The 21367-nt window shown below is 40.6% G+C and overlaps 1 protein-coding gene across 11 annotated transcripts in view; it reads right to left on the bottom strand.

The window, feature by feature from the left end:
- The window catches only part of FAM110B (family with sequence similarity 110 member B), a 105768-nt gene that overhangs the window by 31805 nt on the left and 52596 nt on the right, over positions 1–21367 (bottom strand). Inside the window, exon 1 of one of the 11 annotated variants that reach the window (XM_021387847.1) lies at positions 20910–20944. The exons of 9 other annotated variants lie outside the window; for them this stretch is intronic. The gene's annotated coding sequence lies outside the window, so the exon portion shown is untranslated. Of the gene's footprint in view, positions 1–20909; positions 20945–21367 lie in introns of those variants that run through there. One more of the 11 variants, XM_021387844.1, reaches the window with a different exon arrangement.

The raw sequence follows: 21367 nt of genomic DNA, 5'->3' as shown, positions 1-21367 counted from the left end.
AAGCAGAATATTGCGTAGAAAGTAAACACAATTCACCAGATGGCAGAGGAAGATAAGAATAAAGGAGAAATGCCTGAAATACTGCAAGGGATGGAAACTGAATCCAGGTCATTAAAGAACACCGTTATTTAGTACCTTAAGGTACCGAAGAATAAAACTAATAGAGGATCAACATCCCCACTGATGTCTAAGGTTTGGGGAATTCAGAACAAAACAATTCTAGGCTGCCTCAAATTTGAGGATAGTGAATTTAACCATCAAATTTGATAGTTGATAGAACTTTTCAGTGTTTTCTTCCAGGAAGTCAATTTTTCCCCTCCAACCATCTTCTCCTCTTTTTTTTTTTTTTTTTATTTCTGGATACACTCCAGTGGAATGCAGAAGCAGAAATGAGCTAAAGCAAGAAACTGAACTTATTAAATCCACTGCAAGACTGGATGCCTATGGAAATGACATCTCCTATTCCCAGGCAGACAGACTGGATTCATCAGAATGTTTTGCTAACTCTGATACAAAAAGGTAGGTCATCAAAACCCTATATAAGTTCTTGCAAGCCCTTGTGAGAATACTGCTTTTTTCTTCCTTGCTGTTCAGCCAACACAACCACCAAGAAACTTCTGATAATCAAGGACAAAAATAAGTACCCACACCAAATCCTCACTTCTTTTGTGTTAAACTTAACCAGAATGACCAAAACCTTTTTCTTATTGGTTAGATGGAACTTGCAAAAAATATTCCTGAACCAACACCACTGACCCCAGGTTTGTCTCTTGTTCCACAGATAATTAAAGCATCCATTCTGTGGGACATCAGTGACATCAATGGGGCAGAAAAAGGGGAAGTGGGGAGCATTTCATGGCCTGGAAGTAAAGCAAAACAAAGAAGCCTGCTTATCTGTCAAATCTGCTTTTATCAGAGAAAAGTAAAATAGCACACGCTTCTATGAGCTGCATCTTACTATGCCTTAAGAAAACCTGTTTGGCACTTTCTGCTGCATTTTTCTGCTCACAGGCAGCACGATCGGCATGTGCGGGGGCTGTTGTCAAGTGCTCCCAAACCTCACCCTCCTACACCTTGCACGTGTCTGCCCGTGCTCATGCATGCATAAAAAAATCAGTGGCAAATTGTGGCAGCCGCAACACAGAGGAAGTGCTTAGCACCACCAATCTCGTGCTGAATTGCTATGATGCAGATGGCCAAAGCGCTCTCCTGCAGCAGTGTGCAACAGCAAAACACAATTAAAAGAAATAGCTTTCTAAACAACAGAAAAGAAAAATTAAAAAATTAGAACTGCTTTGCTTTTAGGCAGCTTCTTGTTGCTCCTCCCACCTCGAAAAGCTAATGTGTTGTTTTTGTAACCTATCATCTGTACACAAAAGTATAGCAATTTCATGCTTGCTCTAGGAGTGAACAATTTGAACTGCTGAAACAGACTCTGGTATATGATCAAAATGCAAGCTACTGTGTTTTGTTCAGGCTTCTTAAGTATTACTTACATTTTCCTACATTTCTTTCCATGGCTTTCTTCATCTCCCTCCAGTTTGTTCCTGATTTACAAATATCAGTTAAATTATGCTGACACAGAATTGCTCCTGCGTAAACGCATTTCTCACTCTGCAGCTGCACAGCCAGGCAGCAACCCAGGGATGCCAGGTCAACCATGGTGTACGGAATGTTGCAAATTTAGGTCACCTCTTTCAGTGTCACTCCAGTCACCAGTAACCACACTTAAAAAAAAAAAACAAAACACTTGGCTGTTTTCCTGCCAACCTGCCTATCAAATGAGACCATCTGAAGAGCAAAATCAACACAGAAAATGCTTATTGCTGGAGATTTTGGGAAAGGACCAAGAAAACCATGAAGAATTAACTGTCCCCAACTTTGCTGTTGCTGTTGGAGTTGATTGAATTTGACAGAGGCCAAGCAAACACTAAAACTGCAGGAATGTGTATCCTTTAACTAAGGTGCTGCCTGTATGACTGGGCCACAAAGACTGATCCGATGGCAGGCAGACATCACCACCGCCTGAAGAAGAGCTGCATCAGCAGCGCGTTATAGAGACTGGTGGCCAGAACCACAGCTCAGCCTGACTAATGCACAGGCAGCTGAGCCAGGGCCCAACTATAGATATATGGTGCTCAAATGGGCCACGACAGCAGTCAGCGGCACTTGGAAGCAGGGAAACCAAGATCCACAGCAGGTTGGCACTGCCCAAGGCCTGATCCAGTGTGAGCACACCTCAGTGACCAGCCTCATCAGGCTGGTGAAGCCATCCCAGAGCAATGCAGCAGCATGAGCTCTGGGAGCTCCTCCACATCTGCCCCTACTCCAACGACCTTCCAGTTGTTAGACTTGGCCTTTGGATCTCCTCCCCCATTATGGCTGTTTAAAAAAAAAAATTAGCGTCATCCACTCCAAGCAACACATCAACTAGCTTTTTTTTTTTCTTTTTTTTTTTTTTCAGAAGAACAGTTCCTACACACCTGTGCTGTCCAACCACGCAGGAACTGAAAAGGAAAAACCTTATTAGAGAATGACACAAGGCATTACAGCTTGCTTCTTAATTCTTGCTTGTCAAAGATGAAGAGAGGATCACCAGAGAAGGTGGACCTAGTGAATGTTCACTACAAGAACGGCAACTTAACTTGTCATAGGGCATTGCAAATGAATTGCAAAGGAGAAAAACAACGCGGATGGGTCATGGCACGAAAAGAAACTTTGTTTTGAGGAATTTTGGAGAAATCCACAGATGAGTAAATTACTTTACCCAGAGGATGATACCTCAGTTTCAGAAAAGAAAGGAAAGAGATGCAGCAAAATAAAACCAACTTTGGGGGGAATAAAAAATGAAGGAAAATAACTTTATTGAAATGGAGATAGGTTACATGAGATGAGGATGACGTTGCAAACAGAAGAACACCCCAGTATCATCTCTCTGTCAGGACAACAGAAAACAGATCTGTCATAATAGTAACCGAACAGTTTTTGAGAGACACAAAGTTCATTTACGGGACAGCTTTTTTTTTTCTCTGATGAGAGACTTGCAGGATCAGTGAGACAGGAAGTTTACTTCCAGCTGTACAAGAGGCTAAACAATTAGGAATTACAGATGTGAAGAAAGAGTTGATCCATTTCCCAGTCCATTATCCTGCCAACTGAAGATTATTTTCTACTGTCTCTTAGCTAATGACTTAGACAAGTGCTAGAGCCTTTTCCTCATTTCTCTGAGAGGTCATTCCCCGGGTTCATGCACCTGCAAAGTGAGTATTAAGGAACCTGCGTTTATGTTTTTCTCTGTTAATGCTTGATTCTTCTTTTATCACCTATGCTAATAGTTTCTTTTGTCCTTCTACTTTGCCCTCAATTCTAGTTCTTGTATTTGCGCTTCTCTGTCCTGACATCCATCCACTGTTGTCAATCTCTTCCTAGGGAAGGGCATCTACAACTGACTGCATGTTCAAAATACCAAGACAAGCTTGCTGCAAAGCCAACTAACATCAGTAGGAATCCATCAACACCTTCAGCAGGGTCAAGACCAAACCTCCAGATCCACTCCTGCCTCCGTACTACACTCTGCTGCGCATCTTTACACAGACAATAGCTGCAACACTTTGCCACATTATGTTTTTCATACCCTTGCTGGTATTACTCCTTTTTTTTTTTCCTCTCCGCAGTATTACCCTTTTTATAGTCTCTCCGCTGCATGCAATTGTTTTTTGGGGGGGATTATCTTTTGTAAAGTTAAGCAAACTATAGTCAGTTTTGAATTTCATTTTTATGTGTTTACCAATTTAGATTCTTTTGAATTTTAAGTATTTGTCTAGACTTGGGTTTTCGGTTCTTCCTTATTTGAAACTAGGTAGTACTGCAATTGAATCCTCTTTATATCACCAGATTGGGTTAGAGAGGACAAAACTAAAATCTTTCGGAGAGGTGAAGCAGAACAAAACTCTGGAAGAGATGCAAGAATGGAATTTTGTTTTATATCGTTCCCCATTAGACTACTTATGTTGAAGCAATTTTGTCTTTAAATCTTGAAATACTGCCACAAATGAAATAAAACATTTTGCAGGAAAAAAAATAGAAATCATATAAGCTCAGAGCGATTTCCTTACTAAAGCAATGGGAAACAACAAACTGAGGAGAAACAAGAGAAAACATAAGTAACAGATCCATGGATCTGTGATTATTTTCCCTATATTCAAGAAAAACAAACACCAATCTACTGGTGATACTCAATTACGTTTCTGCTTTAAAATGTGAGAAGTCTGAAAAATTATTTTTTTTTTTACTAAAGAACTGCAGTTACATTAGCTTTAGCACCTGAAGAATTAGGGCTTTTTTATTTGCTAGTTGAAGAACAGGACTGCCCCTGCATGCACACACAGGAACCTGAGGAAGCAAACAAAAACTATTTGTCCTGAAGATCTGAGTTTGAAAATAAAGGACTGCTTCTGATGATTTTTCCACAGTAAACAATTCTACAAGACAAAGGTGATGTAGACAGCATATGGTATGTAAATTCTAGCCCTGACAACAGCTCTGTTTTCTGTCTATTCCTTTGCTAGACTGTGAGAAAACATGCAACTTGTGTCACCACCATGAAAGCAAAACTCACGGGACTCAAGTCTTCTGCTCAGTCTCATCAGGCACAATGAGTATTAACACGTAGGTATGTAAAAGCATGCGACACAAGGAACAAAATTTCTGACTGAGCATCTCTCCTAACGAGAGCGGCCGCTAGATAAGGTACCACAATAAATTACATAGTGGAGGACAAAGCAGATAGCAAAGTGGATGCACACTGCCTTTGCAGAACAACGTACAAACAAACAATTATCCAAATAACATGCTTTTCAAAGGAGCCTGGGACATTTTGATATAAACTCAACCACTGTGGGCAGAACCACTGCTCAAAATTAAACCTTCAGCGCCCATCTGGACAGCACCATTAGGCCCTGAGTAAGAGCCTTGCTGCTCTGTGGGAAGGGATGGTCCCTGCACCCTGGTGTTGCTGCTGCACGATGGGAACTTTGTGCTCCAGCAACAGGTGACTTGACTCTTCCTCCTGAATTGCTTGCAGTACAGTCATGAAGTGGTGTGGCTATGTATCAACAACTAGTAAGGCAAAAAGTAGCATCAGCTTGCTGCAAAAAAGGCAGGCTTTCTTGGAGGGAGGGAGGGAGCGAGCTGTTTGAGGGAGGGGAGCTGTTTGTTCAGTCAGATGTGATGCTTCATATATCCCATAGTACCTTTAATAAAAGGATGGAGAGTGTGGTGGGGAACAATCACAACTGAAGAGCAGTGAACTGAGCCCCAAAATCTTCCTGGAAGGAAATGGGATGGGGAGAGGCCAGGGCAGAGCTGCTCCTGCCTGCACTTCACAGCCTGTCCAGAAGCAGATGGAGGCAGAAGGGCTGCAGGTGGCCACAGCCTGGCTTGAGGTTGGAAAGAACAAAACCAGCCTCTGTATTTGTATGCTACACTACAGCTCAGAGGCAGGCCTTGGTGTTTTCTTTATGTCTTTATATCACAATGCATTTTACGCTGGTAAAAACGGATCGTTACTTTTTTTTTTTTTAAGCTCTGAACAACATAAAAATGCCTGTCTTGCTGTTACTGTGAGGATCACAGTATGTGGAAATATAGAATTGTTCTTGCTAAATAAAGTAACCCAAGTTTTAAATATTCATTGCTTTTCAGGGGGAAGGGAGTGGTAGGTGGCAGTGTGTCATGAATGCAGCCCGCCTGCACTATTTGTAGCCTGCTCAATCCTGGGTGTGTTTTACTGTGTGAATCTTAGATCTGTTCTTGTAGGTTTGGTCAATTTAGCTATGATTTATTTATTTGAGCTTTTTTATTCAACACAACTATCTGCCTCCTACATACGTTGCTCAAAGTGCTGGTTATACCTAACAACCTTGAGACATGGGCTGCAGTCATCCTGTTTCAAAGGGAACGCTCCTGCAGCTGGTACCAACATCCCTGAGCTCTGTGTTGCTCCAGCAGCATTCTGCTCCCAGACTTCACAGTCATTCTTACAAACAAAAGAGCCAGAAATGCCTTTTTTCTTTCTTTCCTTAAGTAAAAGCTCAGAATCTAGAATCTCGATTTTGGCCAAGCTATTGTTGACAAAGTTACTCTAAATCCAGGGCAGTTCCGTGAGCCACAGTTCTCAACGACTTCAGCAAAAACCCAGGGCTTACAGCAGCCTCACAGGGTGTTACGGGAACAGGTACAAGTAGTTCAGGCACTGCATAGGAAGGCTCGATGCAGGCACACCTCACAGAAGCATGCACTGGTGTTTCAGTGAATATTAGCATTTCATCCTCTCTACTGAAGGTAATTCTAATTCTCAATTAATATAACAAAGCAACCAAAAAAAAAGTAGATTACTAGCTGCGCAGCATTTCAATAGTACACATCAATCACTAGCTTTTGTTTTTTCAAATATGCAGAAGAGAAATGGTAGTAGGACTCTCCCCCCAGTACAAGCACAGCTGGGAAAAATCAGTACCATTGGAAAGAATTTGCTATCACATGCTAATAAAATGATGCAGAATTTGTTAATATCCAGGACTTGGAGAACGATATACAGTCATTGACAAGCAAAATATATGCTACTTCCACAGAAGTGCCAGAATCACTTAAACTGCCCTGGAAACACAGTCTGTTTAACGGGAGCATAAAGCATGTATCTGAAATAGCAGCTTCACAATGGAGGCCCAAAGGTCTGACTCCAAAAAGGAAGTAGAACAAATTAATAAGAAAAACGTGGCAGCCGTTAAGGTAAATGAATAACTGTTTTCTGGTCACAGATTTTTTTAAAACAATAAAATGATTCCTTGGCGTGCTAATAGAAACTGGGGGGAAAAAAATCCACGTTTATCTGCAAGGTTCATCTCAAACATTTAGCAGCTACCTCGACAGTACGTCCTTTCATGTTTTGGTACACTAGTGCAATGTTAGTGTTCTCAAAACCAGCCCGAAGGGTTTCTAAATTAGTAAGTCTATGTTACCATGGTAACAAAATGCACTACTAAAATGGACCACTTTTTACATCCACTATAATCAAGTTAGCGACCAAGAAAGTTATAAAAATTCTTGCCTTTCCAGTTGAGCTTGTTCTTTTTAAAACTGTTCCTACAGCTTTTAAAAAATATACTATTAAAATACATAGAAATTGCTTTGTTCCTCATGCTAGAGAGATAAAAAAATCACCACCACCTGCAACAAAAAGCATGACTTGCTCTTAAGTTTCCTGAGGTCCACTTAACTGACACAGAAAGCTTTAAAGCCCAACGTCTAGTTTAATTTTTGCAGGCTAGTCACAAGGAGATTGCACCCCTTCCTTATCACAGTACTGTGCAAAACACAATGAGACCTCAGTCACGGAGCTTCTTACACTCCAAGATCCTTCCCGTCATGCTGCCTCATGTACCCTGGGGCATGTTAAATGGCACTGGATGCCCTAAAAGTCAACCTGCCATCCTTGATCAGACGATATTCAAGCTGAGAATATTCAAGTTAAAAACAGTCTCATATAAAGTTCAATGTTCAAAAGACATCATCTTCACAGCCATCACATCCACACAGACCAGGGAATCTGTCCTACATTCACAGAGATTAGATAAAAATGTGAGCTTCTTTATATTACAGAAAAAAAAAATCATCGCTCTGATGGGAAGCATCTTTGCTACAGCCAGCCCACCCCAACCAGCTTCACCATCCAGCACCTTCATATAGGAGCTACTGCAGGATCCTCTGAGGACAAGAAGCCTTGTCCAACATAGGAAGTTTTTTTCACAACTGGCTTTATTCAAATGGCATCAAGTATTTGCAGTCAAAATCCTGAAGACTTATATTTGGATATTTTCTTTTAAGAGATAGCATCTCATTGTGTATAAATATTTTTTTGTCATAAGCCTGCTGTAACAACCTCCCCAGGGTATTCCTGTGGACTCTCTGTTCATAAAAATCTCTTAATATTATTGAGACTATAAACATGAACTTTTTCTGACTTTTGCTGCATTGAAATTTAAGGGAAAATGTCACCAGTTTACGGTTGTGTCAACAAGAGCTAGATGTATTGGCTTGTAATACTGCTCGCCAGTAGTGCCAGCATAAGTCTGGTGCTGAATACAGTATTCGTGAAATTAGAGATATTTTTAAAAAAGGAAATCACTATGAATTTTTATTCATTTTTATTACTAGAAGAATCTGTCAAATATTCCACCTTCTCAAATTTTGACCTGATTGGTTTTTATTATTTTAGATGATGCCACCATTTACAGTTGGGAGTTAATGCCAAAGCATTTTACATTAATTTGTTGAAACAATTCACTATAATTTATATTCCTTTCAGAAAGCTGGAGGGAAAAGAAGAAACTGTATCCAAAAACACCATACAAACCCCTCCCCAAAGACTTACATAAGCACAGGATTGCTCGTTGCCTTCCTTTACCACACTAAGTTGCAGCAAGTGAGCCAGAACCGGGGATTCTTGCTTCTCTCCACCCCATTAAAAAAAAAACAAAACAAAACAAACAAAAACAAACAAACAAACAAAAAACATCAAGAGATTATAAAGAAATAGTTGCTCCCCTGCTCATTGGGTTTTCCACCTGGGAAAATATCAGTTAAAGCATGCAATATACACATACTTATACAGCTGTAGTTTCCAATCTGGATGCACTATTTAGGTATTAGTGACTTTTTGCCGCATTGTTTTTGACATTCTGTTGGGGGTGAGGGAGAAAAATTCTTCATAATCTCAAAAAACATACACATGAATGGGACACCATAGTGAAATTACACGTAAAGCTCAAATCTAGCATTGACCATCTACAGACTGAATGACCTCCTGACTTTAACTGGCTGTTTTAGCTATGATTTTCATCTGCTGCCATCACTTCTTGTTGCTGTTTCTAGGTTATAACAAGAAAAAAAAACAACTGGTGGTTCAGGGATTTTCACACGGAGCACTGATCACTGAGCAAAGAACTGAAAACCTGCACAAACTTATCCTTCCAATAACAAGTAAGAAGTCCTGCACTTGTGGGCACTCAACAAGTCACAGGAAAACTAAGTTCAAAGGCATTATCAAACACATATTCCCCTAAGCATATTACAAAATATGTACTGTGGAGAAGTCCTTTATCACAACCTTCTCAAATTGTTAGTTTTATGTAATTTACACCAGAACAGAAACATCGGATCATTTGATGTATATTGTGAGAAAATGCACATTCTGATGCAATTCTAACTAAACCATGAGCTATCACAGCCTGCTGTTGACCTGACTGTTTTGAAGGACAGATCCTTACTTCAGGATTATCCTAATCACATAAGGTAAAAAAAAAAAACAAAAAAAAAAAAAAAAACCACAACAAACACACATCTTCTGGAAGCCTGAACATCTGCGATTTAACTAGAAGGAAAAACATAAGAGAACAAGCAATTGTTGATGAAAACCAATGGCTCTGGGTTATACAGCTCTACGCAGCTGCATTTCTGCCGTACAGTATAGGAGCTGCAAAACTAAAGTGCTAGAAAATAAATCAAACACCAAAACTAAATTACTACCAACAGGGCACTGCAATTCAATCATAAAAATTCATGTGACACCAACCAATTTCAAGCTGCAACAATTTGAACATAACTCCTATATGTAAATCGTTATTTATGGAAAATGATTTGAAATACTGACAGTAGAGTTTACATCTTAATAGCCAGCATACTGACAGCTAAAATGGTTCACACATCTGGCTGGTTTTATACTACAAGAACTGCTGGGACACTACAGAAATAGTTATGTCCATCTGATGATGGGAACGCTCCTCTTCCAACAAGGGAGGGGAACTGGGCTGTGGTAGCAAAGTTCTCATTCTGAGTCCCTTTGCTACATGTTGGATTGCTTGTCCTAGGATAGAGAAGTTTTTACTGTAGAATTTCACTATACATCAGAGGAGCATTTAAAATAGTGTCCTCTCTTTCAAGGATAATATTTATGTGCATTAAAAAAATGCAACTGCTGTGGCAGCGTGAGTGAGTTTTGGATTTACGAGGGTAGCTCACTGAGAAAGTCAAGGCACCACTCCATCACCTTAGAAGTGACGTTTGGAAAGAAGGCTGATGCCTGACTGATGGGCAGTCCCAGCTCCCTCTGCTCCAAGGACAGTCCCAGGGTAAGACAGAGAATGTAATTTTGAAGCGTTTTACTATGAAAATCCCAGAGATTTCAATCGAATTGGAACATACACCTCTAAAACCACAGACAGTGACACAAGAGGTGTCATCGCTCTTTTGGACATCTCAACCTGGGTTCCCCAGACACCAATGCCAGCATGTATCTCCTCACCCTCCCAACTTGCCACTTGCTCTCCTACCCTGAAACTCCAAGACCCAAAGTGAGGCAGAACAATGCACCCGCTGCTAATGAGATTAATTTTAACTGTAAACAGGCTGGCTCCACCCTTCCCTTGGTTACCAAAGCACTGCTGCCTGAAGAAGCGCTTGAAGAATCAATCAAGATTGAGAAGCTGCCCTCAGCCCGTCTGTGGTAGATACTGGGTTTCTAAAGGCACGCAAAGCTGCTTGTTCTTCTGAGCCATACAGTGCATGGCAGTGACCACCACATGCAATTCTCATGCCTGTTATCAGTATCAGTGGGAAGCGATGGCAAGATTGCACTATTATTTCAGACTCCATGACTGCATACCATTTCCAGATTCTCAAACCCTGGTACCCACATGTATGTTTAAATGCAAATTTTCACAAGGAACAAATATTATTCTACAGCTCTTCTGTAAACTTCTGGCGTCCATAATTTATATAAGCTTCAAGAGACGATACAAGGAAGCTGTATTTGAAAACGAGTCTTTTCTGCTATAGATGTTTCACCCCACAGAAGAGTCCATACAGAAAAAACACCCAGGCTACGATAGTGCAACAGGCTGTAAACCACCTACCCTCACTGCAGTGGAAGGACACAGCCAGAGCTGGGAATCAGCCCAGCCCTTAGGCACTTTCTGAGGCTGTTCCTTTTGCACTTCTCCCACATGCTACCTTTACAGTAAAATAAAAATAAAGAAAAATAAATGCTGTCCCCACTGGAAGCCCCCCAAAACTATGCCGCAATGTTTCTAGGAAACAGAATCACACATCAGAGTTGTATTTGAATTTTGAAGTGCATTTGTTTCCTGTGCTTAATTCCATCCTCAAAACAGGAAGTCCCTGAATTTTATTCTTCCTCCCTTCCCATAAATTAGTACCCAGTACTTTTTCAGAACAAGTTTTCTGCTCCTAGCCTTCAGCACTAAGTGTTATTCACGACAGTGCTGTGGAAGCAAGCAGAGCTCTGTAACAGTGTCTCAGAAACATCTTGCTCAGGACCCCCACAGGACCTGCTCAACTCTTAGTTATTTCTTTTTGGTAAATTATCTCTTAAGTAAGAAATCCATTGTTTGCAAACCTCTTCTAAATATGTAATGGCAGTTAACGTTTGGCAGTTTTTTTTACTAGTTTTAAAAATCACTGGGACAGCATTAACAGCTACGCACTCTGAAACTGAAATGTTTTTATGTGAACACTGAAAATACAGATATAAGTCTCAATAAATAAGATGATTATTTTATTGATTTCTTTTAAATGCCGTGACCACACTGCAGCATTGCCAACTGCCTTCTCTGGGAGCTCATGAATGTAGCACAGTTTTGAATAATCTGGCAAACAAAACTAGACTTGAGACTTTCAGGCATCCATTAAAATCAACACAAAACACCAAGGACAACAACAAAAAACCTTGGCTTTCCAGAACAGCATTGAACAGAGTTACTTAATTAATGCTTGGAGCCACACTGTGGGTTGGACCAGTTGCTCCCATTTTGTACATGAAGAAAAGCACTTGGTCAGTAGAACAGAAGTGCCATTATTATTCCAATTTCTGGTTCCCAAAGCAAGGCAGTTTCCCCTCTTATTAGGCCACAAAGCAATGCTTCAAGTCTGCCAAAATGACACCGTTACCTCTGCTCCCACAGTCTAAATATAGATACCTGCACAAATTATTTTAGAAAGCACCAGAAAATACATACTGAGTTTCAGATCTTCAATGCCAAACATAACCATAAAAAGTTGTACGTTATTTCATCATTCTTCAAGCTGTCTCTGATCATCTATGAATTTCACTCTTCGTTTTCCTTCACAGGACAATTTGCTTTTCTAACTGATGATGATTCTCATGGCATGCAAATGCACTCATCTAGAAATGCCACTGGACCAGACTTGTTCTCTCTAATCAGTGAAGACACTTCAAGTTTCTATTGCGTTGTGAGCTTTTGCATAACATCTGCACAGAAAAGTCTTCCCAGCAGACAGGATTCTTGAGATGTGTTGCTACAAGTACAAGAAAACCTTTTTCTACGTCTTAATTGAAAAGTTGATACTCATTTTGTGAGACTGCTTGGTGATATAAGGTAAATTAAAAGACCACCATCCTGAAGCACACTGAATTGATTTAACAATGTTAGCTCTTCCCAGGTTGAAAGGATGCAAAAGAAAGCAAAAACAGAACTGCTGGAAAGCCTAATGGCAAGGCGACTTAAGATGGCACTATACAGACAGAAAAACAACATTCAGATAAGAAATGAGAGATGATAGGTAATGCTATGGTATCATACAGAGAGTTTTAGTACTGGCTACAACAAAGAAGGAACCAGCAAAAAGATGTAAAGAGGGATGATACGATCAAAGCCCACAGGCTTCGGAAATGCTCCCTTCATGCAATATTCAGAATTGATGTAAATGGGACAAGCCTGCTTTCATCCAAGCTAGAGAAGTGATGGTGAGCTACTTCTGTAGTAAGGTGAGACACATGGATGGGCAAATAAGGAAAAAGCTGCATTTTGGGCATGCAGTGCCAGGAGAACTTCAAGATACAGAGTGCACTTGGCTGCAAGATCCTTGAGAGAAACAAAGCAGGAGTAAGATGTACTGACCAGGTTTTGCTCCACTAACAACAACTCCTTTTTTATACATTCATTTTTCATTATGATGCTAAAAGATTAATAGGTATAAGGCAGGAAGAGAAATATACTTTGTGATTCACGTGGACTGCAGGATTTTTACCTTAGGGAGAAATTTAGGAAGATAGTTTAAGAGCTACTTTGTCTGAAAAGTTCATCATAAAGGCTCCTTAAGACATAGGGCTCTCAGTAGATTAACTTAATAGCCATTGCATTTGCTACCTAAGAAAGTGACCTTTATTGATAAGAAATACTAGGACACTTCAGGGGTTTAAAAGACCCTGCAAAGAAATTGGAGATATCAGCTAAGCAGGGGATAATTCTGAAGAGATTATTTAATATCAACACTGCTTTTATATACTTACAATATATACAGACAAAAATTATAACTATACAGTAATAAAGATTGTCATCTAACCATATTAGAGACAACTCAACCATTCAGAACTTACACAAATTATTTAAGGACTTAGTGCTTTCAAAGAAATGCAAACCACCTCAGATGACAGCTCATGTGAAATAGGGATGTTAAGGCAATCTCCCCAGACGCTGAAATCATGCTAGATATAACAGCGACTAAAACAGAATTACAGCTAGCAAGGTTTTGCTCTTTGCAAGGAAAAAGTCAGTTATTTTTTTTTGAGGATGTATCAGTTCTGCATTTGTAACTCGGCCACTTCACTTCTCCCACAAGTATGAAAAATTGAATCCATCAATAGTAAAAATAAGCCTCAGCTTGTTTTTCAGTATTAGCAGCTTATTTTCTTAAAACGACACATGCAATTCTGTTTTGAAGCAAAATGCAAACGAGGATCCCCTAAGAGTCACTGTCTCTAGATTTCTGTCCTCGGAAAAACACCCTGAACTTCCAAACTTTTCTATGGCAGAGTAGAAAGCCCTGATGGCACAAGTGCAAGGTGAGGAGCTGGGCTTTCATTGGTATTTCTGACCAAAAGAAACTAAACACTGCAATAATCTCAGGTTATGGTAATAACCTCAGTAAGTCAGATCTCTGTCTAAGAGTCCTTCCCAAGAGCATCTGATGAGGACCTGCCTTTGTGCAATTTGTGATTATCTTTCTTGTTTTAAATGCACCCATGCTTGCTATTATGGGGTCTGTAACAGGTAGATCTGAGGAAGAAAACATTCACACAAAAAAAGGTCTGATATAGCTTAATGGTAACTCCCTTCCAGCTGCGAGGAAAAGAAGGCATCTGTCACCCTGTTGCACATCACTGCCAGAAGCACCAAACTGCTACAACCACTGTGAAGAGCTGAGAATCAAACCCTCAGCTCTAACCTTCCTTGCCTTATTTACACAGAACTCCTCAAGCAGCTGAACCCTTTCTGCCATGGCTATCACCTCTGCCGTGCAGAGCTGGGAAGGGCAGGACCAGGCATGAAGGCAATAGTCACAGTGGTGATAACCCGGTTCTTGCTGCCAATACTGGACAGGCTGTTACTGACTTGCATGGCAGCCTTATTTAAGGGCGGATCCTAATTTATTGAAGAATTTCACATCAAACATTTGTGACTTCTTTATCTGCACTGTATACAAGGAATGAGACGCAAGTTTTATTCTCTACAAAATGGAACAGGACTTTTTCTTCTAGCTCCAGACAGCCAAACAGTCCTTGAAAGTGAAATTCACAGTGCATGCGAACTTAGGAAGGGCCTGGAAGACAGAGAGGAAGGCATGGTTCTAAAGTGTGTGTGTGGGAAGGGGAAATGAGAGCAGGGAAAGGAGACTCAACCTGCCAGGACAAATCCATCCCTTTTTCATGTGTGTTTGCGACATCCAACAAGATATAACTTCTTCACTATTTCAGATTACTTCTAAAGGATTTTCAAAAGACAGTTGTAGGGACCAAGGAAAATAATCTCATCATGTGTAAAAGGCCTAAAAGCAACACTAAAATGAAACAAACAGGAAAGAAAACCTTACAGCTCATAAAGATTAAAAGGATTTATCTGACTAGTTTTTGAAAATTCAACAAAAAAGTAAAATTTAAAATTTCCTACCAGCTGTGACTGAAGCTGATGTGTTAAGCAAGGAGCTACGTAAGCTCTCATAAATAGAGATTGGATTCTTTCATCTTCAAAACAGATTTATTTTTTTTTCAAGTGCTTCCACTGCAAGAAATGTCTAAGTACAACTTCTAAAATGTTATGTCAGAGCCTGTAAACAAGCAGGAAAAAAAAAATCCCACAACATATTGTAACACAGAACATCAGAACAGAAAATGTGGCACTGTAATGTATTAAAACAGTAAAAATCCAAATGTGTGTCAAAACAAAGATAATGTTTCTGTTACTTCAAATATAAAACCTCTGATCTGCACTCTGCCACTTGTCTTGACCAAGATGTAAACAAAGACTACCTCACAGCCTCAAACAATGTAATGCTAACAATGGTGATCATTTAAACAAGGGGAAAATTGCTTTAGCGGGGGCTGAAAAGGAGAAAGAAACCTTATTAATATTATAAGGCAAGAGTTATGGCTTCAAAAGCATAGGATGAAGAGCTTTGCCAGTATCCCTTTTCCTCCTCCAGTTACCCAACCCATACTAGAAAGGATGCCCTAACAGCTTCCTCCAGCACTGCTTTGAGGTTCACCTGGTACCTTACACACCCAAGGACTAAATACAGCTTTAGTAGTCAGTTTTGTCCAGCCTTCTGGTTCTCAGCAGTGATGTCAGTCCCACAAACAGACTGCAGAAACTAGGCTGAGTACAAGCAGAGCCCTAATTACCTGCCCTTAGGACTCCAGAAAGTATTTGCATAAAAACAAAGTGTCTGTAGCATGGTCTCAAAGCAGGCCAGTTTCTCCATGTTTGCTACTTAATTCAGACCTGTGTTTTGCTGGAGGGGAGTCCAGCTGAGGGGCCACCTCCTTCTGGCCCACAGCCTTTTATTCTCTGTTCTCTTACGCAGATTTCCTTCTGTGCACTTTCTGCCCACTTAAGTTTAACATGGTCCTTAACAAAGATGTAATTCTGTGTAAGTGGTGCCCAACAGAAACCATCTAAGAAAGTTAAAGCCTTCTGAGAAGCAATTTTATATAATGTTTTTGAATACAGTGACATATCATTGTGGAAGGGAAATTATCTAAGATTTACAATGTCGGCGTAAAGCACAGAAAATAACTGTGGCCTATATGAAATAGAAATGGGTTTTTTAAAAAAATTATTATTATTTCCTTAAGCAACTGTTTTCCATTCATTCGGTATACATTGTTTATATACCAGCTAGCAATAGGTAGGTGTATACAGATCTCTATATGTGTACACACTCATACATAAGGATAGGTATAAACACAAAATAATTTTGGATAGCAGAATTAATACAGAAAAAGGAATTTCTGTAGAATTGAGTGGCCTTGCTTGGTCAGTTGTGTGGAGATATCCAAAACCAGAACTGAGAAACAGATGAGCCTGGAAGCACCTCTAGGTCTCTCCGGCCCAACCCCTGCCCAAGCAGGGACACTCAGGCCCACGTTTAGGTAGATGCTAAAGGTCTCCAGGGATGGACACTCTATGACATCTCTGGGCAACTTGTGCCAGTATTTGGTCATTTTCACAGTTAAAAAAATAAAATAATAAATCATATGCTTACACTGGATTTCCTGCATTTCAGTTTGTGCCCATCATAAGATATCAAATGAAAAGAGCCTAGCTCCATCTTCCTTTATTCCTCATCAAGAGTTATTTATATACATTGACAATTTCCCACATGATTTTTGGCAAGCAGCAGGAAAAAATCTCTGTGTATGATCCTACTGCCTCAATAGGATGTTCCACAAAGCTAGAAGAGCTGCAGACATATGTATTTTTGGACATGAGGGAAGTATCAATCCGGTTTCGGCAAGTGCACAGAAAAAAATCATTACCAATGCAACAACAAATACATTCAGGATTTGCAGAACTCTTCTTTGGATTTTTTTTTCTTCTTCTTTGGATTTGTTTTAAGACTTTGTGGCAGACATGCTTTTGATGCATGTCTTCAGAGTCACGCTGAAGTAAAATAAGAAAGTATAAATTGCTTTGTAGAAGAAGGAAAGAAAGTACTTGCAGAAACTGGCTCTTCCCTAAAGAGCCTTCCCCTTCCTAAACAGCACAGCTGATCATAAAGAAGTATCCCAGTTTTTCAAAATGTACAGCAGGAAAAATTCCTTATCAAGACAAAAAACCCTATGTACTTTAGCATGAGGTGGTAGCACCATCTGCTTGGCTGTCGCTCTGTGAAGATTTAACAAAGACAACCATGAAAGTGCTGGAGCCTTTAGGCAGCCAGTGCAGCAAATTCACCAAGCAGCCAGCCCAAACGAGCAAAATCAACACAACTCTAAGCCAGCAAGTACCCACACTGTTCACAGCCCTGTAGGCAGCAGCAAAGGTGCCATGATTTGGGTCAGCATTGTGCCACTGCTGCCTGAGACATCTGCAAAGAGCAGAGGAGGGAAGGCCAGCCCCTCAGGTCACCACCCTATGGCACAGCTGATGTGGGGCACTTGCGCGCAGACATGACTGAGAGGGGCCCTGTTTTCAAAAAGCAGCCAGCAAAGCTCATGAATCACTTAAGAAAGCCCTGAGGTAGAGACGACAGGAGAATGACAGGAAGATGAAGAGGGACACTTGCTTTCAGTAAAGAGGTAAGAGAAGAAAAGCAGAGATGTCAGACTTGCAAAGGTCAGGGGTAAGATTTGTGTTTATCAAAATGAGCTTTCTGAGCAGAAACCAAGGACATCTTCCATCAGTAAAAAGAGTCGTAACAAAAAATCATAACAAAAAAAAGCCTCTTTGGTAAGATAACTTCAATTCTTACCTGCATGCCATCCTTGGCCACCTCTACTTCCAAGTTATTTTTGGACATTTCTCACTGAAAAGGGAGTGGTGGCTGCAAAGATGCCAGAGCACAGAGGGCTGAATGGCAGGTAGAAGTTGAAAGGCAGGGAAAGCTTGACTGGAGAAAGCGAGTAAAAGACAGAAGATAGCTCTGAATGGTAAAATGGGACAGACAAATTTAGAACCGAGGTGGCAGCAAGGGAAGAACAACTGTGAGGAAAAGAGAAATGATACACCAAAACACTGCAGAACAAGGAGGCCATCTTTTGCTTTCAAGGTCCTGTTCTGTTCCAGCCGCCATAATCTGCCTTCCACTACAACTAACAGCAAGCACTCTGCGTGTGTTGGACTTCACCCAGCCCTGGGGCACAAGGGCCAAAGAAGCAACCTGCATTCCACAGGATGTCCAAGAAATATGAGGTGGGGAAAGCCTGGATTGCAATTGATAGAGCAGTGATGGAAGAGAATGGGATGCAATTTTTCAATACCTCATACATCTTCTGGTTAGACTGTTGTTGGAATGTCAGAGTGAGAAACACAAAGCTGCACACTCAGTTCTGGATGACTGCAGTGCCCAAAATACCCAGTGCCAATTATGACACTGAGACAGAATAAAATCGTCCCTACCCTGGGAAGTTTGTATTGTTAGTGCTCACATAGGCAGAAGCAGATACATGATACTTTTTTGCCCTTTTTAAGGACATTCGCAGTGATGGTTTATGACCATAAAGAACAGACTGTCCAGCTTACCTTAAAAGCTCACAGCCTGTGGTCACATAAAAGATGCTTCAATCTTCTTTTTTTTTTTTTTCCCTTTCCCTCTAGCCTTTTTCTGCCCAGATAAAACAGGCAGGCAATGCTTTAGGCTGTATCATACCACGGACCGATAACGCAAACACATGCCTCCCCATATCAATAACGCTCCTTCCATTATCACTATTTCATTATCGCTACCTACAAAAACAGGACCCAGATCTCAGAAGCTGAGCTGATTATAACTGTGGACCCAAAACAGAAGTGAGAGTCAAATATTCCCAAACTTCTGAAAATGTGCATACCCACGCAGACCTACATGTTCAAATTTCTCTCTGTTTAAATGGCATTACCAACCCATACAAGTTGTACCCGCATGCTGTGTGATGTGGATGCAGAATGTGTTTGTACAGACTTCCTAACCAGGGAGCAGAACAGCCTGATCTTTGTGCTAGTCTAGCAACTTCCAAAATGTTAAACACATCTAAAGGAAAGGCAGTAATTTAATATAAATTGTCTTTAGTAATTGAGATTTTGTAGTATACACATTGATATTAGGCATGGATGCAATAAAACCAGTCCACAAAACCCAACAGATAAACAGTCAATAAAATAGATGGCCATATAACCATCATCAGCATAAATAACATTAAATTAATAAACCAATATACCACAGAAGTATCAGGCACAAGAAGTCATCTCTGAACGGATGATTCACGTTAAAAAAGGATTTATTTACAAAGTGAGGATCAGGGTTGGTACCCACAGGTGGCTGAAGTACATCCATGAGAGACAACGAGAAATGGAGACAGGAATCCTGTTACTGGGATTACCCAGACAACAACATCCAGGATTATGATTTGTCAGTTGCATTCTGTACTAAGTCTATCAGGCCACGTTTAATACCTCAGGTAATAAATTTAAGAATGATTAAAATTAATTGTAACAAGGGATTGAATGTGAAAAAATAAAAAATATCTCCATTTTATTTTCAACCCCCATTTCCCAAGTACACGACTGAGGGAAAATACTGCAGCTGCAAGAACCAAAGGGAGAAGATATTGCTGCTTCCGTCCCCCTGTTCAATAAAACATGGTCTTCCTCTGTGTACTGCAAGCATTTGACAGAAAGGTGCCTAGAGCTATGCATATTTCATCCTCTCTTTAAGTCTCCCACTCCACACAGTTAGCCCACCGAACAAATCGTGGCAGATGAGTGAGACTCATAGGACAGGAAGAGCAGCCCCACAGTAGCCACTGCCCCATCTGATCAGCCACTCGGCAACAAGGGGAGCCTTCTTCCCAGTGCCCATCCTGCCCAGCCATCTCCACCACACTGGGAAGGACATCACAGTTCTGATCTCATTTGCTATTGCTGCTAAAGCAGTGCTGGAGGGCTGCTGGGGCAGTGAAGCCTCCCCTGTTTATCCCACAGCTTTCAGAACATCCCTCAACCTCCTCAGACAGGCTCATCTTCCTCAGCCCAATCCCCAAGTTTTGGGATTTGAAGGATGTAAAAGACTTTCACTCCCCCCCCCCAAAAAAAAACAAAGGGAACAAGCTAGTGATCTTCCATGAACATTCAATGTGCAATAAGCAGCAACTATAGATACCCTGTTGAACTTGTTGTCCATTTAAACTGACTGACCTTCCATCAAGGTAATAATTGGAATTGGTTCCAAAAACAAATGAAAAGGTGGAAGGTGCTTCATGGCACAAAGTCACTTTTCTCTTCTAATGTAAACCTTTACATATATATCACTTACTGCTACTCAACTTCAAAAACAGCAAGGCCTGTAAGTACAAATCCTGCAAAATAAACTCTTTGGTAATACCTTAAATCACTATGACTTTTTCTGGAGTCTCTCTTTCATTGCTAACAGACTGCAAAAAAAAAAAAAAAGCTTTACCTTAAGCATCATCTTTCTTTTTTAGATTTGGTGTGGTTTTACCTAATGTGAAATACACTTACACATGTAATGGTAAAAGAGACCTAATACCTTAATAAAGCAGAACTGGTCTAACACTGTTTATTACCGGCACTCAGATTACTGCATATATCCATCTTCAGCTAGCAGTCAAAGCCAGAGCTTCTGAAAGCACTACTCTTCAAGGAATATAAATATTTCCATTGGGCTATAATGAGATTATGGGCACCACACTGAAAGCATTAACAACATATTCATTTCTACACAAACATATCTTAGGCATACATGATTGAAATCACTCTTTGCCAGTAACATACATATGAAACACTCCAGCAGACTAAATACTGATTTTTGTAACATACTTTTCTGCTCCTACTGTCCCATACAGCCACTGCATTCTAGAATCACAGAACACCTTTGGTCACAGTTTTGGTCACAGTCCACCCAGTTCCACCCCCTGCCATGGGCAGGGCTGCCCCCCACCAGCTCAGGCTGCCCAGGGCCCCATCCAGCCTGGCCTTGAGCACCTCCAGGGATGGGCCATCCGCAGCTTCCCTGGGCAGCCTGTGCCAGTGCCTCACCACTCTGAGTAAAAAATGTCCTCTTAACATCTAACCATCTCCCCTGTTTTAGTTTCAAACCATTCTCCCTTGTCCTATCACTATCAGACTGTGATTCTTGGTTGGAAAGGAAAAGTTTGTCTTTCACTTAACAAATGACTTGGAGATTTAACTACAGAGCAACACAGCTCAGAAGCACGGAGCGAATGTACTATGCAGGCATCTTCTCACAAAAAGCAACTACAGACTTTGAAGTCAAG

The sequence above is a fragment of the Numida meleagris genome, chromosome 2 (genome assembly GCF_002078875.1).
Source record: "Numida meleagris isolate 19003 breed g44 Domestic line chromosome 2, NumMel1.0, whole genome shotgun sequence".
Lineage (NCBI taxonomy): Eukaryota > Metazoa > Chordata > Aves > Galliformes > Numididae > Numida > Numida meleagris.
Note: the sequence above shows the minus strand (reverse complement) of the source record. Positions and strands in the feature narration are given on the sequence as shown.